Source organism: Malus domestica, chromosome 10 (assembly GCF_042453785.1).
Source record: "Malus domestica chromosome 10, GDT2T_hap1".
Lineage (NCBI taxonomy): Eukaryota > Viridiplantae > Streptophyta > Magnoliopsida > Rosales > Rosaceae > Malus > Malus domestica.
The window spans coordinates 9,762,773-9,780,551 of record NC_091670.1 but is presented as its reverse complement, the minus strand read 5'-3'; the positions used below and the strand labels follow the sequence as shown (position 1 = coordinate 9,780,551).

At 37.3% G+C, this 17,779-nt stretch overlaps 1 pseudogene; it reads left to right on the top strand.

Moving 5' to 3' along the window:
• Window positions 1-1,478: 1,478 nt before the first annotated feature.
• On the top strand, window positions 1,479-2,999 carry LOC103440523 (small ribosomal subunit protein eS25y-like; annotated as a pseudogene).
• The last annotated feature ends 14,780 nt before the right edge of the window (window positions 3,000-17,779 follow it).

Here is a 17,779-nt window from a genome sequence, read left to right as displayed (position 1 = left end):
CATGCCAAATGCTTTTACTAATTTAACAAAGGTGATGAGATCACATGTCCCCGCTGTAAACGCACCTGCAAGTATGAACGTACTTAACATAGGCCGTAACACCACCTTGGAAAGTTAGACAGTCCCCAAAGGTAAGGCGGTCGCGCCTCTCACACTACACATCACATTGGCGACTAGCCAATCACTTCCTCCTACCCTGAAGCATGACAGGCCCCATAGTTCAAAGGATTCACAACCCCAGAAGAGGAAAACGACACAAACTAGTAACCCTAGTCTGAATCCGACCATTACTTACTTATATGTTCCAACGCACGAGGTTATTTTAGATTACGATGATGTTTTAGATGAGACATACCGACCTCCCGAGAATCGTGAGATTTCGGTTCATTACGTAGTATTGGATGAGGTTTGGAATCGGAATGAGATGATTGTCGATGATGCATTCGCGTATAACATTGCTTCCGACATCATGCTTAGTGATGACATTGAACCACATTTCGTTGATGAATGTCGATGTAGAACAGATTGGTCAAACTAGAAACAAGCAATCCAGGTTAAACTCGATTTGCTTGTGAAACATAAGGTTTTTGGGCCCGTAGCTCCTACTCCACCACATGTGAAGCCCGTGGGTTACAAGTGGGTTTTCGTGAGGAAGTGTAATGAGAAGAATGAAATACTGCAATACAAAGCACGCCTTGTAGTGCAAGGTTTCTCTCAGGGCCTGGGATTGATTACGAGGAGACGTATGCCTTTGTAATGGATGTCATAATGTTTCGCTACCTTATTAGTTTGGTAGTTTCCAAAAAATAGAATATGTAGCTTATGGACGTGGTAACCGCGTATCTCTATGGGGATCTAGATACAAAAATGAACATGAAAGTTCCAGAAAGACTTCCATTGACTGGTTCAATAAATATAGACCACAAAACACTTTCTCGATTAGATTGAGGAGATCACTCTATGGATTGAAACAATCCAAGCGGATGTGGTATAACCATCTGAGTGAGTATTTGACAAGTTAGGGTTATGTGAACTACGAATTATGCCCATGTGTGTTCATTAAGAAGTCACATTCTAGATTTGTGATCATTGCAGTTTATGTCGACGACATGAACCTCATCGGAACTCCTGCAGAGCTTGAGGAAATTACTGTTCACTTGAAATCACAATTTGAAATGAAAGATCTTGGGAAAACTTGATATTGTCTCTGCTTGGAGATCGAGCTTTGTTTAGATGGAATCCTAGGACATCAATCAAATTACACCCAGAAGGTGTTGCGACGTTTTAATGAGGATAGAGCGAAGCCTTTGAGTACTTATGTGGTCGTTTAGACTCTAGATGCTAAATGAGATGCCTTCCATCCTAAGGAAGATGAGGAAGAGATTTTGGAGCTTGAAGTTCCATACCTAAGTGCAATTGGTGCTCCATTGTACTTGACTCAATGCACTAGACCCGACATTTTTTGGCTAGATACAGCAATGCGCTTACACGCAGACACTGGAATGGTGTTAAAGACATTTTTTGCTACCTCAAGGGTACGATGGATTTGGGCTTGTTCTACACCCACAAATCCTCGAGAGGAGCCGCCGCCCGACTCGGTCCTCGGGTTGATTCTTGCCTCGTTGGTTATCTGTCTGACCCACATAGGGCATGTTCTCAAACAAGGTATGTCTGTACCGTTAAGGACACCGCTATATCTTGGAGGTCTACCAAGCAAACGTTAGTTGCGACTTCTTTGAACCATGCTGAGATTCTTACCCTACATGAAGCATTGCGTGAGTGCTTTTGGTTAAGAGCAGTCATGGAACATATTTGAAGCATTAGTGGTCTTACTTCCATCGTTGACCTTCCTATGACGATCTTTGAAGACAATGCAGCATGTATCGAGCAGTTAAATAAGGGGTACATCAAAGGAGACAACACAAAGCACATGTCACCGAAGTTCTTTTATTCTTACTAATAACAACAACATCAGAACATTACGTCAAACAAATCCATTCCCAAGAAAACTGGGCCGATCTCTTCACCAAGTCTTTGCCCAAGTCTACTTTTTTGAAGCTTGTCTAAGGATTCGGTATGCGTAAATTGTCTGAGTTGAAATGTTTGTAGTTCTCTTATTTGGAAGTTATGTCTAACTCATGGGGAGTATCCAGAAGCATACTCACTTGATCTTAATGTACTCTTTTTCCTACGATTAAGAGCATTTTTCCCATTGGGTTTTTGCTACCTAACAAGGTTTTAATGAGGTACCCATCCTGGGATGATTATACTCCTTTTAGTTCACTACTTTCGTCCTGTTTGACGTTTATTTTAGACATTATGCATACTTCTCAATTTTCTCCTTAGTCTATGGGTTTTCCCCTGCCTTGGGTTTTACCATAGCTAGGTTTTGTGAGTTTTACTACCAATGCATATTTTCTTTTAAAGTTGAGACTCGTATTCACCCGTTGTGCCGACGACTTCATCAATCGTTCTACTTTATCTACTGAAGATCTGATGTGATGTTTTATTTGAGTATTTACACACTCAAGGGGGAGTGTTGTAGTCCTATTGGATTAGAAAAACAGTTTCGAGCTTATGGCTTAAAATTTTCTGGCTTAAATTTTTAAGTTTTATCCTTAAGGGTTGAAAATGGTCTAACAATTCGAGTTTTTTAAATTTCAGGCACCAAAGAAGGACAAGGAACTGCTGCCCTTATTGAAGCCGACGAAGTCCGGAGGAGAAAAACAGAAGAAGAAGAAGAATAAGAAGAAGTAGAGCAAAGGGAAGCAAAATGAGAAGGTTAACAACATGGTGCTTTTCGACCAGGGCACCTACGACAAGCTACTCACGAAGCTCTCACGTACAAGCTCTTCACGCTTTCCATTCTATCCGACCGCCTCAAGATCAACAGGTCGCTCGCGAGGAAGGCAATTAGGGAGTTGATGGCTTGAGGGTTGATTCAGATGGTTTCGGCTCACGCCAGCCAGCAGATTTACACTATAGCCACCAACACCTAAGTCCATTTTGCATTTTCATGTCTAATTATGTAGTATTGTGTTTATGACTCTGCAAGCTTGGATTTTTTTTTGGCTATTGATATGCCTCTTACGCTATTTAGCAACGTTTCGAATTTACAATCTTCAGTTTTGCTTATGAGAACCAAGAAAATTTCTGATGAAATTGCTTTCTACTTACATATATGCATCTTAGATTTCGGTTTTTGTTTATTGTCCATGATACGATCTAAGGCATTTTCTTCATTAGTGGGGTTTGTCACATAACTACGTAGACTATTATCCCGATTTCATGTAAATGGTGATGTTGTCTAGAATTTATTGTATAGGCTTGAAACAAAATCAATTTTGTTTAAAGATGAATTGCATCACAAATGTTGTATGCTTAACTAATGATGGTTATCCTAATGCGTGTTAATAGATTTTCTTTAGGTTGTGTGTTGCATTGTTCCGTGGTGAAACGACGTTTGGTGTTTGCCTCAAGTGTAATATGAATACTAAAACGAATTTGGTGATTATGGGAAAAGTGCTCCTAATCGTAGTAAAAAAGAGTACATTAAAGTCAAATGAGTAAACTTTTAGATAACCCTCTAAGTTTGACAAAACTTCTAAATGAGATTTATAAGCATTACATATGAATAGTTAGGCATACCAATTCCTTGGACAAGTTTCTGGAAGGTTGACTTCGGCGGTGATGTCGTTAAGAGGTCAACAAGGTTGTTTAAGATTGGATTGCTTAACTTCAATCTTATGATACTTTGGTGATGTAGATGTTGATGCAATATGTCTTGGCATTGATGTATCATATTTTGGTCGGGTTGATACATGCGGCATAATCTTCATGGATCGTTGTTGGAACTTAATGATGGATGAAAACTATATGTACTTCGAATAAGCTTAACAATAGTTCTCAAGCATGTCTCAGGTGTTGGAACAATTCGAAGATTTCGCAACTAAAGCCATTTCGTTGACCAAAGATATTGCGGTATCCCTAATGGTAAAGACATAACCATTTCGGGACGTGCCTTGTACGGGTTTGATACGTAACCTGTGTTAGCATAACAAACAAGACAAGCATCATTCCAAGGATCAGGGGTCGGATTTGCTCGGGATGCATTGGGATAAGCCCAAATTTGTAGTACCTTTTGGGTAACAAAAATATGTCTTTAATATCAATTCAATGGTTGTGTGTAGGCACAGTTCTACATCTTTACTAATAGATCAATAACGAATGAGATATCCTGTCTAATGCAATGAGCTAAGTATAACAAAGCGCAAAGTTAAGCTCAGATATGGAACTTCATATTCCATAACCAATTCAAGGTCTCATTTGCATATAGCTTATGGAAGATCATAGGTATACACAAAGGTCTTGTATGACGGTGTGGGTTTAAATCCCGTCGGTGACTAATCTAACAAAATCTGTCATTTGACAAATAATAATAATAATAATAATAATAATAATAATAATAATAAATTAACTATTTTGCCTTTCACTTAATAATAACAATTTTTTTTTTTAAAAAAAGGGTTGTGTAAGAAAAACACAAATTTCAAGCATGTGGCCCTTTACCACAGTGATTGAGAGAGCAAATTCTAGGTTAGACATTGCTCTACATGATAATTATGTGGTTGCACATTTCCATTATGTACTTTCTATAGGAGCCATTTTTACTTTATTTGCAGGATTTCACTATTGGGTGGGTAAAATCTTTGGTCGGACACGGTGTGGGTTCAAACCCTGTTAGTTCCCTTAATCTAACATCTAATCTAACAAATTTATTGTTTGACAAAAAAAAAAAAACATAAATTTCAACAACTTTGAAAGACATCACACAATTACAACATTAATGGGTAAATTACACAAAACTTCTCAATTATGGGTCGAATCACAATTTCATACCTCATATTTTAAAAATTACAACGACATACCTCATCTTACGAATTTGCTGTAATGTCAGACCTCTTTTAGTTTTTCTGTCAATTTACTCTTTTTATAGGCATCCCAATTTCCAAAGTTCTCTGCTTTGAAAATAATAGATTTGAAATTGGTTTCTGATTTTGAAAATGAAAAATTGGTTTCTGATTAAATGGGGTTTACCATTGATTGTTATAATATGCATTTCAATCTGGGGAATTTCAAGCGTGGATTTTTGCCCAAATTTTCTTGAACGGAATCAGTTTTATTGGTTTAAGATCCCGACCTGAATTCTGCCTCCTTTTGCTGTTGTCAAATTTTTTATTCTTCCTCTGCCCATCCTCGCCTTCCACAAGCCTCGAGAAGGTCCTTGATATACCTGAACCTCGTAAACGGATTCAGATTGCAAGCGAGGGTTTATGGGATGGTGCTCAAGAAGGTCTTTGACGGAATTGACGTCGGTAAAAAACTTGTCCGCGACTGCTTGCTTGAGAAGAAGAAGGTGCCTTTTTTTATTATTTTAACTTGGGCGGATTGATGATGACTCGGTGGTGGAGATGAAAGAGGAGAGGGCGGCAGTGGGGGGGATGCGGGGAGGGGGTGGGGATGGGGGAGTGCAGAGACGGGTGGGCTTGGGAAGAAGATGAGGGGGATAGGTTTCTAAGGGTGGGTCCCACATTGAAAAAAAATTATCTAAATAATTTAATTTTTAATTTTTAATATTTAATTAATTTTTTAATCTAGTTGAGTTAGGGAATGGGCCTCGCCTTAAGCCACCTAAGCATTTAATAGAGAAGTTGACAAAAAAATTGATGGAGGTATGACATTGCAACAAATTAGTAAAATGAGGTATGACATTGTAATTTTTAAAACATAAGGTATGAGATTGTAGTTTGACCCATATTTGAGGTAGTTTTGTCTAATTTACCCAGCATTAATAATGAGTGCTACTAAGCCCAACTCCTTATCTTATTTTCCCATCCACATTTTATAGACAATATTAATAACATGTTTATCCTTCTAGAAAAAGACTTTCAAATCCCTACCCATTTCTCTCCACAACTGTCTCTAATCTCCCCGTTGTTCCCTCTTCTCGGCTTCTCTACCATCTCTCTCTTCCATTTCATCTCTCTCCATCCAGGAGAAAGATCCATTTTTTTCCGGCGGCAGAAGAAGTTCAAGAATCCACTGATAGGTAGCATTTCTTATTGTTTGTTTCTATGATTTCTAGGGCTCTAATTCCAAATATGTTAATCAATTTGTAGTGTTTCCCAATAAATTTTGAACTTTTTAATGTTTTAATGCAATTTTGAATTGCATCTTTAATTTGATAGCTTCCAGCTCATTTGAATCAAATCCCAACTTTAGGATTTTTTTTACTTTTTCTGATTTTTTTTACTTTCACTTTTTGGATTTAATTCTTTTGATTCGAACGAAATTAGTTGAATTGAGGAAGTAGATCTCTTGCTCTCTGCAACTCTCCAACAAAACCAATGACTATGAATTTCAAGGTTGTAAATTTCACCAGATAAATTTCTGGGGTTGTTTAGTTTGTATTTTTAGAGATTTGCAATCTTGACTTTGGTGTAAAGTTAGTTCAAGGAAGGGGAACATAACATTGTAGGTGTAGTGGTATAAAGATTATTTTGGGAGTAATAGTTGGTGGGAAAATAAGATTTAAAATTTAAAATTTTTTATGGTGGGTGAGATAATAACGTGCGTGAGAAAATAGGACAATGAAGTGAATTTAACAACACTCTTAATAATTCAGTGGGTGTTGTGACATATGTTCTAATACATATTGTGATTGTGTAAATCCTAAGTAGAGATAGATTAGGAATCCTTTGAGATCTAGAAGATATTTCCTAATAGACCTTGTATTACTTGGAGAGCAAGTTTCTCTCTTATTACTATAAATAAAGGCACAAGGATTGGAGAATTAACACACAATTCCTCAAGTCTATTCTCCACTCTCTTTCTCTCCATGCCACACCACTCAGTTAAATATAAGCCACAACACGTTATCAGCACGGTCATCCGCTGCGCTAAGGAATCTGACGTGGTTATTCTTCAATCAGGGGAGTATTACGTTTCAATTATTGTTAATTGATTAATTTTGGCTTTGTTGAATTCGTATACTTTTATTGATTCAATTTACAATTTTTTTTCTTGAACGTGATACAAGCTTTGGAGATGGAAAGCCGAAATTGAAGAAATAATTTTCCGCATCAAACCAGTTCATTAATATCATCACGCAATCAGGTTCTTCCAAAACAACATTTTTTATTTCGTTATTTTTGTAGCCCTGATAGCATAAACATTTACCATAATGCATGACCCAACTTTACGTTTTTCAAATTTTAGATTCTACATAAATTGTGTATGCATTATACTCATAATTTTAAATTATGTGAATTAATATTGCTATGAATTATATTGAATATACATGAATTGAATGATATATTGTTATATATGCATAAAATTGAATTTAAAAAAATTAATTAAAAACTAGAGATCGAGAACTCAACTGAGCGAGCTGCAGGCTTTGAACCGCGCCGCCATGCGAGCCATTGAGCTGTGATGCACCAGAGCACAGCTATGTTGTGTTGGGAACCCAAGAAAACGACACCGTTTGGGCATCATCCCCAACCTAGAAAACCTAGCCTCCCCGTAAACCGAGACCACATCTTTGCTGCTCTTTTTCTAGACATCATGACCTGCAGTCGTGTCCCCTTTGGGGTTTGCATTGTTGCCTTCGACGACGTCCTTTGAATTTCCCGTTGAAATTCATTGAAACTAAGGGTTTCTCGAACCGAATCCTCTTGGTTCTACCCTTTCCCGGCGTCGAGGATCCTCCTCCGTTATTGCGACTGGTTCTTTGATGAACCACCATGCATCGCAACTCATTCCCGATGTTTCCTAACCAAGACACCGTCGCCAGAAATGACGGCTCTGGTTTTCTTCACAGTTGACCAACCCAACACTACTGGGATTCTTGATTGGATCAAACCCATGACCCTTTATGCCTATAGTAAGCCTTGTACTCACGGTCCGCTACCGCTCGCGCTCAGCCCACACTATACCAACCCAATTGTGCTCTAGTGTTCCCGTGTCCCGCGCTGCAGCGGAACCTAGCCCACGTGGCTGTTGTGGATTCCCTTCATTGCACCACACTAGATCCAACCTCTATACTGGTGCATCCGTGTACACGATGCACATGATTTTGCCCTTTTTTGGGCCTTCACCATCTGGGCCTGAATTGGCAACCCATCTGTGCACATGGGCTTATTGCCCTTGGCTGGGCTCGCCTCATGTCCAGTCTAGATTTGGGTTTGGACCCCACGACAACAATTTTTAAGTGCACCCGTGGGTTTTGGTCCACTGTTTTGGGCCCCGAATTTTAAATGCCTATTCTTTTTTAGGTCTTATGGATTTTTATAATTTTTTTTGCTTAACCTTTAATTTTGGCCCGAAGTCTAAATAATTAATTCAATTATAATCATAGGCCCCAAAGATCTATATGTATATATTTGTTGCATATTTTTGTCTTGTATATATTGTGTTTGTTTGCAGGTATTATGAACTTGAAGTTCATATTTCCAAACCCAAAATTTCAAAAAAGTGCCATAGAAACCTAAAGTTTCTTAATGTGCAACACTCATGTTGAGACCCGAAGTTCTCCATACTTTAATCCGTTTAAACCAAACCATGTCTTAGACCCTGAATATTCTAACTTTGATGTTTATGAAAATTTTATTTCCTAAAACACCAATCACATTCTTGTTTTCGCCATTCAGTGTATTGTCGAACCGTAACAAGTTCGATTTCACTGATTTGGAAGTTTCAAACAAGAAACTACTTTATGTGGATACAAGACATGACACCTTGCTTGACTACGACTAGTTGTGAAATCATTGTAGCTAGTTATGGTGTGGAAGAGCTGAATAAGCCTCTGCCATGATTTTCATTCGAAGACTTATGCTTGAAGCATATCAAATAGAAATACCTCACTACCAAGGACTCCATGGTTCTTTGACTCGTTATGGACCGTTTCAAATCATGCTAAGATGAATTCTTACCTGAAGCAAACTTGATTGAAACTTTTACGTCCATGAATCGTACAATTTTGAACTTTATATCCGTTTGAATTTTGACTGGGAGAAAATCTTTCTACCACACTTGTGAGAGAAAGGTACCACAATAATTTGGCTAGGAGGTACTGAATGGTATAGGCCCAGTTTCGGCTATAGTCTATTGAATGGTGGTGCCATGCTTCGGTAGGGATGCACCGATATGCATGCTCTACTTTGGCAGAGGTGCACCGACCGACATGCTTTGCTTTGGCAGAGTTGCACCGAACTGTATTGCTCTGCTTCAGCAGAGGCCTACCGAATAGACCTCTCCAGCTCCAGCTTCGGAGGGAAAAGGTTCCCCCAATATTTTCATTTTCCGCTTGCAACTGTCACTTCAATTATCTATACGGAGGGAAAAGGTACCCCTAATATTTTCATTTTCCGCTCGCAACTGCTGCCTCAATTATCTACATGGCGTGCTCAGATAATGCCACGTGGAAATATGTTAGGAATATTTAATTTTAGTGAATAAAAAATAATAAAAAATAAAAAATTTTAAAATTTCAAAAAATTATGGAAATGCTCGGGATCACACTTTCTACGTCATGGTCATGGTCATATGGCAGTGTGGATTTTCAGAACTATCAAAGTAGTCATGAATAGTGTTTTCACTAGATTGGTCATAAATTTGTAAAAAGTATAATATTTTTTTCATAAATGGAAAAAATGTGAAAAAATAGAAACGCTCGTATTGACAATGAAGGATGAAAGTCCAAACCCTGTACCGATGATGCAAAATCTATAACTACCAATACTAACTGTCAGATTGTTGTTTATGTTTACACCTTGATTGATCATCACCATTAGCATTTTGTAGGTAATTTTTTTTCCAAAGTTTCACCTTTTGGCTAAATGCGAGAAATGAACAGTTTGGATTGTTGACCTCTCGTTCGAAATTTTATAGGTTGGTCAAATATTGCTTGATGTTTTAAACATTTTAGAAACTTTGTAAACATCGAGCAATATTTTAGCAAACTACAACTTTCCAAATGCGATGTCAACAAATCATTCATCTTTTGCATTCTAGTAAAAGATGAAACTTTGAAAATGAAATTACCCAAAACATGAAAAAACAATCTGATGGTTAGTATTGGCTGTTATTGATTCTGCATTATGGGTAAAGGGTTTGGGCTTCCGTCCTACAAGGAAGTTGTAGCCTTTGTCCATACGAGTGTTTCTATTATTTTTTCCATTTATAAAAAATTATTTCATTTTTTAACAAATTATGGCCAATCCAGTGAAAATGCTATTCACGACTGTTTCGATCGTTCATAAAATCCACATCTCCATATGACCATGACCATGACATAGAGAATGTGATCTTGAGTGTCTCTATATTTTTTTTTGGATTTTAAATATTTACACTATTTATTATTTTATTATTCACTAAAATTCAATATTCTTAACATTATCTGAGCACGCACGTGGATAATTGAGTGGCAGTTAAGGTGGAGGGCAGTGTTTTTTTTGGGGGGGGGGTGGGTATGTTTATGAAGAGGATAAATCTCACCCACCCACACGGTAAATCTGGTGGTGGAGGGGAGCTTTTACTTCATCCTTTAGTGTTGGCTGAAACATCCAATCATACCCTACAATGTGTCCAAACCAGGTGGTTTCTTCTTAGGGGGTTTCTTTTCTGGGTTTTGGTGTCATAACATATCATAAACCATCATCACATGCGTAATAAAGTTTACAGCTATAGATTTAACACCCACTTTGGCAAATGAAGGGGTGGGAATAACTGCAGGAACTTCTACACTTGGCATGCAAAGTATAGGTGAGGAGGTTATGCCCTTTATATGCCATGTTTGGGCAGCCACTATTAAATACGAAGATATTGCAGTTCTCCTAGGCACATTGGGGGCAATGATCTTTCATTTCCCCTAGACGCCTTGGGGGCATGATGTTTACATGCACAGATGACTTCATTATGCACATATAATTGCTATATTGGTCATTATTATTTGGCTGTTGGTTATGTTATGCACGCCACCATAATACTTTATTTAAGGGTGATTTTAACTTTGCATGGCATAATCTCCTTGCTATCTCATTATTTAAACCCGAAGTTGTAAACTCCCTCTTAGTCTTTCTCTTTTCTAATGGCTGCCAACTTACTAGTTCCTGGAATTTTCTCCTATTGTAGGAGATCAATCTCCTTACCCAATCTTTCATCATGGGCAAACCCATTCTCGGTCCCTAACTGTGGATAACCCATATTTGTTGTGGAAAAAGACAACTGTAAGTTCACCTTGGAGAGGGGTGTCACAAAGGTTGTCACCAACAAGGTCTTCACCATGAATGTCACTCATATGAAGTCTAGGGTGTTTATGGACAAAATGCTCAGGAAAGCTGAAGATGCGAAGGTCATCCATAGGGAACTCGCTCTTTAATGCAATGGCTTTCAGGGTTTTAATAGAAATCGACGTTTGTCTGCCGCTCAAGCAAGTGCTAGTCGTGAATGGGGATGATGAGTTGCCAACTTTCCTGAGTTGCGAAAAGTTGTTTGAGGTATGTTTCTATTATGGGAGAAGAGCAGTTGAGAAATGTGGATGTGATAAGGAAGATTTGGAAGTAAGTTGGTTCCTCGTTAATTAGATGTTCGAAGATGAGCCGAACGTACTACGTAAAAGATGACTGTCTCACATTGGCAGATGCAGAAGATGATATCATTCTTTGCTTCCATCAACCATCAAGTATTAAGGAAGATGGTCCAAGGGATGAGTCAAGAGTGGGTCCAGAGGGTGAGGACGAAGAAAGGATGACTGCGCTGGCTGCGGTTCGTGTAATAAAAAGAAAAAAAGATGCGATGGCTAAGGTGCAGGGAGTAGTAAGATGGTCGCCGACAACTGATAGCGGAGTTGAAGAGTTTACAAGTGCAGATAGTTTAATTTCAAGTTTTAATTATGTTGTCGTACTTTATGGTTTAATTTCATGTTTAAGACTTTTTAATTTATTTTGTAATTATTGTACTTTATGGTTTAATTTCATGTTTAAGACGATTTAATTTATGTTTTATCTTTTAACTAGTAAATGTATTTTGCAATTCGTAGGTTCTTTAATTCTAGTTCCGCATTTGTGAAATTTCATTTCAATGTTGAGAATTTAACAATCGATGCTCGAACTTGTTAGCTTTAATTCATATATTTTATTATTTTACCTCTATATGTCCTTATTTGGTCACATGAAGTATTTGTGAATGAGACTTTCATAATCCTCATTTGTTGAACATGTTAACGAAAATAAATGTCATTTACGTATTACTCGTAGCAATGACTGGAAATGTAATGTCATAAACATTATGGTAGGTTTCATAAATGTTCATTCAACGATAGGGTTTATTTCATAACTTGTCACGTACATTCAACAAGTACCAATTTGGAAAGATATTAAGAAATAAAATAAACTATCACATTCATTTAGCATAATAGTTGGTTTCATAAATTCTCACAAACGTTCATTCAACACATAAAATTGTAAGGGGTGCCACTTAAGTCATCCAAAACAAATAACAAGTCATCACGCAGTTGTCCAATAGACTAAATTCATCCCACAAAATTACAAACTCGTGAGCTAATGGAAAAGATTTCCAACATAAGATATAAACAATAAATCATTTTGTTTATGGATTAACATTGTTCATCACATTATCACCCTACACTAAAACTGCACTAAAATTCTTAATTTAACTGACTCTGCACATTGTGAACCCCTTGCAACATGTCAATTGTCATCCTAAGTCGAAATGCAAGGATGTTGGATGGAATAATTACATCCAAAGGAAGGCCAGCAGACAATAACTCAATCACTTTTAAGGGAAAATATTGCAATTCTCTAGTGCAATACAACAATTCAATCACTTTTAAGGTGAAAATACCGCAATCCCCTTGTGCAATACAACAATTCAACAAGTTTTAGAAACAATTAAATAATTAACTCAATAACAAATCAATGAAATTTCAAGTCATTCGATCTCTTGTTGTGGGGACCTTGGACTTACGTTGATTGGCTAAGATCCCTTCTTCACCTCACTTGACAGGCTAAGGATGACATCTATCAAGACGTGAGTGATGGGAGCCAGTTTTACAGTCGTTTTCTGGGTGGGCGTCTTCATTGAGTCATACATAGATATTCTTCCATCTTTAAGAGTTAACTTTACCATCACCTAGTGGTGATCAAAGTTGAGAGGCATGCACACCCTATCTACATCTTCCACTCATGATGCACCAAATGCCACCTTTTTTCCTGTCACTGTTCTATATAGCACCGGCTTAAACTGTTTGGACACAACCCCTTTCCATTCTCTACTTTTCAATTTAGCATTCCTCTCATCATAGCTTTGTTTACAATATGACTATCCATAAGTGTAAAAAAAAAAAAAAAAAAAAAAAATTGTACAACACTTCATCGAACAGAAAACACACTCAACATCACAATTGCCAAACTTTTCAATATTAGGAGAAATTAAGTGGGATACATTACCAGAAACCAGTTTGTTGTGTTGGTGGTCTTCACTTTCCGAATCTTCCAAGCCTTGTCCTTATGCTTCCACAGGAGATAAAGTTGCAAGTGAATGTGATATAATATACAAAATTTAATTCAACTTTCACACCAATGTAATCACAACACATTTATATCACTGCATAACACATAGGGTTTAGTCACTTACGTCTATTAATAGCCGCCCTTACTGGTTTAGAAGTTGCCTCCTCAAATTGGTGTCTCTAACTGTTATGAAATCCAACTGGGCAACCAGACTAACAATATAAATCATCGTATTCGTTTCATCAGGGTTTTTTTTTTTTTTTTTCAAGATTACATAAAATCATAACTTTAATGAGTAACTTACTTCTTGTCTTTCTCCTTCAATTTATTGAAATGATGGAAATATTGCATCACCTCAACCACACATTTTTGCATCCATGGCTTTAATTAACGTTTCTCTTTGCACAACATCCTCCTTGCAATGATTGGCATGGATTTTTTGGCACTTTGTGACGTCAAAGATCAAAAGGGTACGACGAACCACTTTCATCTTATTTTTCTATCCCGTTTTGGTTCACATAGACTTTGACATTGCCCTTGTGCACAGGACATTCTTATTGGTTCCCATAAGCTGGCGCTGGCACTCAAGTGTGTATATTACTACCTCATCGTCTTCATCTTAAAACTTGATATCTTCATACTTCTCCAGTGCCTGTTCTCCAACTAAACCAACTATCCATACATATAAGGGGTTGGCCCAATCAACAGTCCCTACAAATTTATTCCAACCCACTACCTCCACAGCTCCCATTACTTCGTTCCCTCTCGATCCCTTGCCTTCCCCCCTTTGACTACATTCTTTAATTCCTCATCCTGATTCCTCTCCTCACCTATTGGTTTTTCCTCCCCTCCCTCAAAACCATTTTTTATCAACTCCTTTATCACCACCATCTTCTTATTCTTCCTCTCAATCCCTCGCCTTCCCCCGTTTAACTTTATCGCTTAATTTCTCCTCCTGATTCCCCTTCTCACCCATTGATTTTTTCTCCCCTCCCTCAAAATCATTGTCTCAGCCATCTCACCACCGCAATTTGCATATATTCGTTATTGCACTACCACAAAACAAGCATGGGACACTTCGAATTCTACATAAAGGTGAAAAATAAGTGAGGGATCTTAAACTCTAAATGACTCATTCAAAGTTTGAAGATTTAAGAATGTTAGAGTCTTCTTCGAAAAACCTTGAGGATCTTGCCTAAGATATTTCAAGCAAAGAAGGCTGCTATACAAGAATTTCAAGACTTGAATGAGATTAAGCTTGGAAAGTTAGTTGGCAAACTCATCATCTATGAGATGAAGCTGGACATGGATGAATATGAGTCTAAGAAGAGAAAAGAGGTTGCTTTTCAAAGTGTTGACAAATCTCAAGCAATGAATGAATCATGTGATCAATCTCCCAATGATGATCTTACCTTATTTGTTCAACAATTCTGAAGGATTCTCAAGAACAAAGGAAAAGATGTTAAAAAGGTTAGAGAGTTATCAAGCAATCCATTTGGCCAACATAATGAAAGGTTCTATTTTGGAGGGAATCAAGGGAGGTTTGTTGATAGGAGGGATAACTCTTCTTCAAGTGTACCTGGACCGTGTTTCAAATGTGGTGGAAAAGGACATCATGTTGTTAAGTGTGCAAATAACAAAATGTGCAGTAAAAAATGTGACAAAGCCATGATAGCCACATGGAGTGATAGTGAGATGGAGATTCTATTTATTTTGACAAGTCATCAGAAGATGAAGAAAAGTAGTTGCCTTTGTTGCATCTGTAAAAGAAGCCTAACTAGTGACAATGATGAGCTTTGAATGGTTCTGAAGAAGATTTGCATCATAATGTGTTTGACATGTATGACTCTTTATTTGATGAGACTTGTGTTTTAAAATTGGAAAATACTGAGCTGTTTGAGAAGGTGTTTGAGTTGTAAGAAGAACTTGATTCTCTCTATCTAGTTAGGATAGAGTTGAATGAGAAACTTATTTTTCTTAAAGCTCAACTTTGTGGTATGAGTGAAATGGCTCCTATCTGTATTGATGAAGATGAAAGAGATGATCTTATTGCCTCTCTTAAAGCTCAGGTTCAGGAATTAATGATATCTTAAGAAAGACTATTACAACAAGTTCATGAGTTGAATGCCAACAATGAAATGCTTCTTAAGGCCAACTTGAAGCTATCGTCTGAGTTGAATGAGGCTATGTACAAAGTGGATTATTTGACTCTTGATACTGAAAGATCTAACAAAGGTTTATGTGTTGGAAGTCGGTGCTAAGAATGCTCCTAATTTAGTGAAAAGTGGTTCATGTTCAATAAGCGTAAACTCTCAAATTATGGAGGAATGTTTGCCTATGACTTCTATGGTCAGTACCTCTTCAAGTACAATATCTATTCCTACTAGTTATCACTGTGGTGAACTTGGCCATATTAGACCTAGATGCAGAAAATTGTACTCATAAAGGACGAATGACTTGAAAAGTAAAGTTAATCGACTAGCCGTGGAAGTCAACAAAATGGCTCAATTGGTTGATTTTTTTTTTCTGGCTTTGGCAATGTCAAGTCATGTCTGAGTCATTTTTGAAGGATTTATGATAAATTTTGGTAGCTCAATGTGCCCCTTATGTCCCTAAACCAGATGTTTGGTACCTTGATAGTGGGTGCTCTTATCATATGATTGGTGACAAAGAGGCCTTCATGTCACTTGCACCTACTAACGACAATATTATTGAGTTTGGTGGAGGATGTATGGCCCACATTACTTGAAAGTGTGTTGTTTAGATTCCTAACCTTCCCCAACTTGAAAATGTCTGTTATATGGTTGGGTTAACAACAAACCTTCTTAGCATCAGCTAACGATGTGGTGGAGTTGCTAATGAAGTATGTTTCTCAAAGAGATATTGCATAATCGTTGGTAAATACAGAAAGAACATGCTGGTTGTTCCAAGATCAAAGGGTGATTGCTACTCTCTTGTTATTCCTAAAGGCGGTGGGCATACAAATTGGAATAAAAAAAACCAATAAATCATGGGTTCGAAGGGGGCAGCCACGTCTCTTATTCTCTTAATGTTATTTATGTGGATCATGCAACTTGGAAAACACTCTATAATGTCTCACATGAATCACTTGCTCTGGAATCTCCAAAACTCCTTATCTGGTTGAAATGAACTCAAGTACTTCGTACATGGGTGATATTTTGTGGATTAAATGTGAATAATATTTCCAGTGTGATGTTAAAGATTCTCCTCAGTATGGCTGATAGTCTATGAAACTTTGACATCAATTTTCCCACTTATGGTCAACATAGTCAATTTGCCAAAAAGGAAATCTCAATCACTCATCCCTACAAGTGTGTTCTCAAGTGCAATGTCATGTTCATTAAATCATTCTCAATTATAAGAAAAAGTTCAAAAGTGTTTTGTAGTGCTTCAAATACATCTTGCACCGACCATATCAAATGACTTGGATTTCTTACTTCTATATGCCATCTTAAAGTTTCATTTGGCTTTGGCTTTCCATTGCACCTAGTTTTGTGTTTTACTCTTTTGCTCAATTTATGTTCCAAGTATTGTTTCTTGAACTTAATGGATTATTAAAAGTTCAGTTAGCCTTCAAATTAACTGTGAGTCTAGTGGAATGAAGTTTTGGTTTAAAGATGGCCATCTCCAATCTCATTCCCATACCTTGACACATCATGGTTGCAGTATGAACTTGTGTTATTCTGTTCTTTACTATCCATTATGACTTTGAAAACTTGTGTCTATAGTACTGCATATCATATTTCCTTTCAAGTCTTTAATTGAGTTTAGCTCTTTTGTTTGGAAACATAGATATTGGAGTTGTTTTCATCTATGTTCTCTGTGATAAATGTCTAATTAGTTGTAGCTTAATGGTGCCTAGATTGTGCTCATCTTTTGTGTTATTTATTGGTTTGAGTGTGGTTTTCTTTGGGATTCATTGCTTAAGGCAGCAAAATTGTTCTCAAAATGGGAGTTTGCTTTGTTCTGTCCATTCGTTAGAACTCATTAGAAAAGTGATTATCATTAAGGGTATTTCCATCTTTGCACTTTATGTTTTAACCTTCCAAATCTCAATCGTTGGTAACATCTCTACGGTTTAAATTGTTTCACATTATCCTAGGCATCTATCCTCTCAAGCCCTACTAGGTTTTTAGTTTCACCTTCATTGGTGCTGTTGGTTTTAG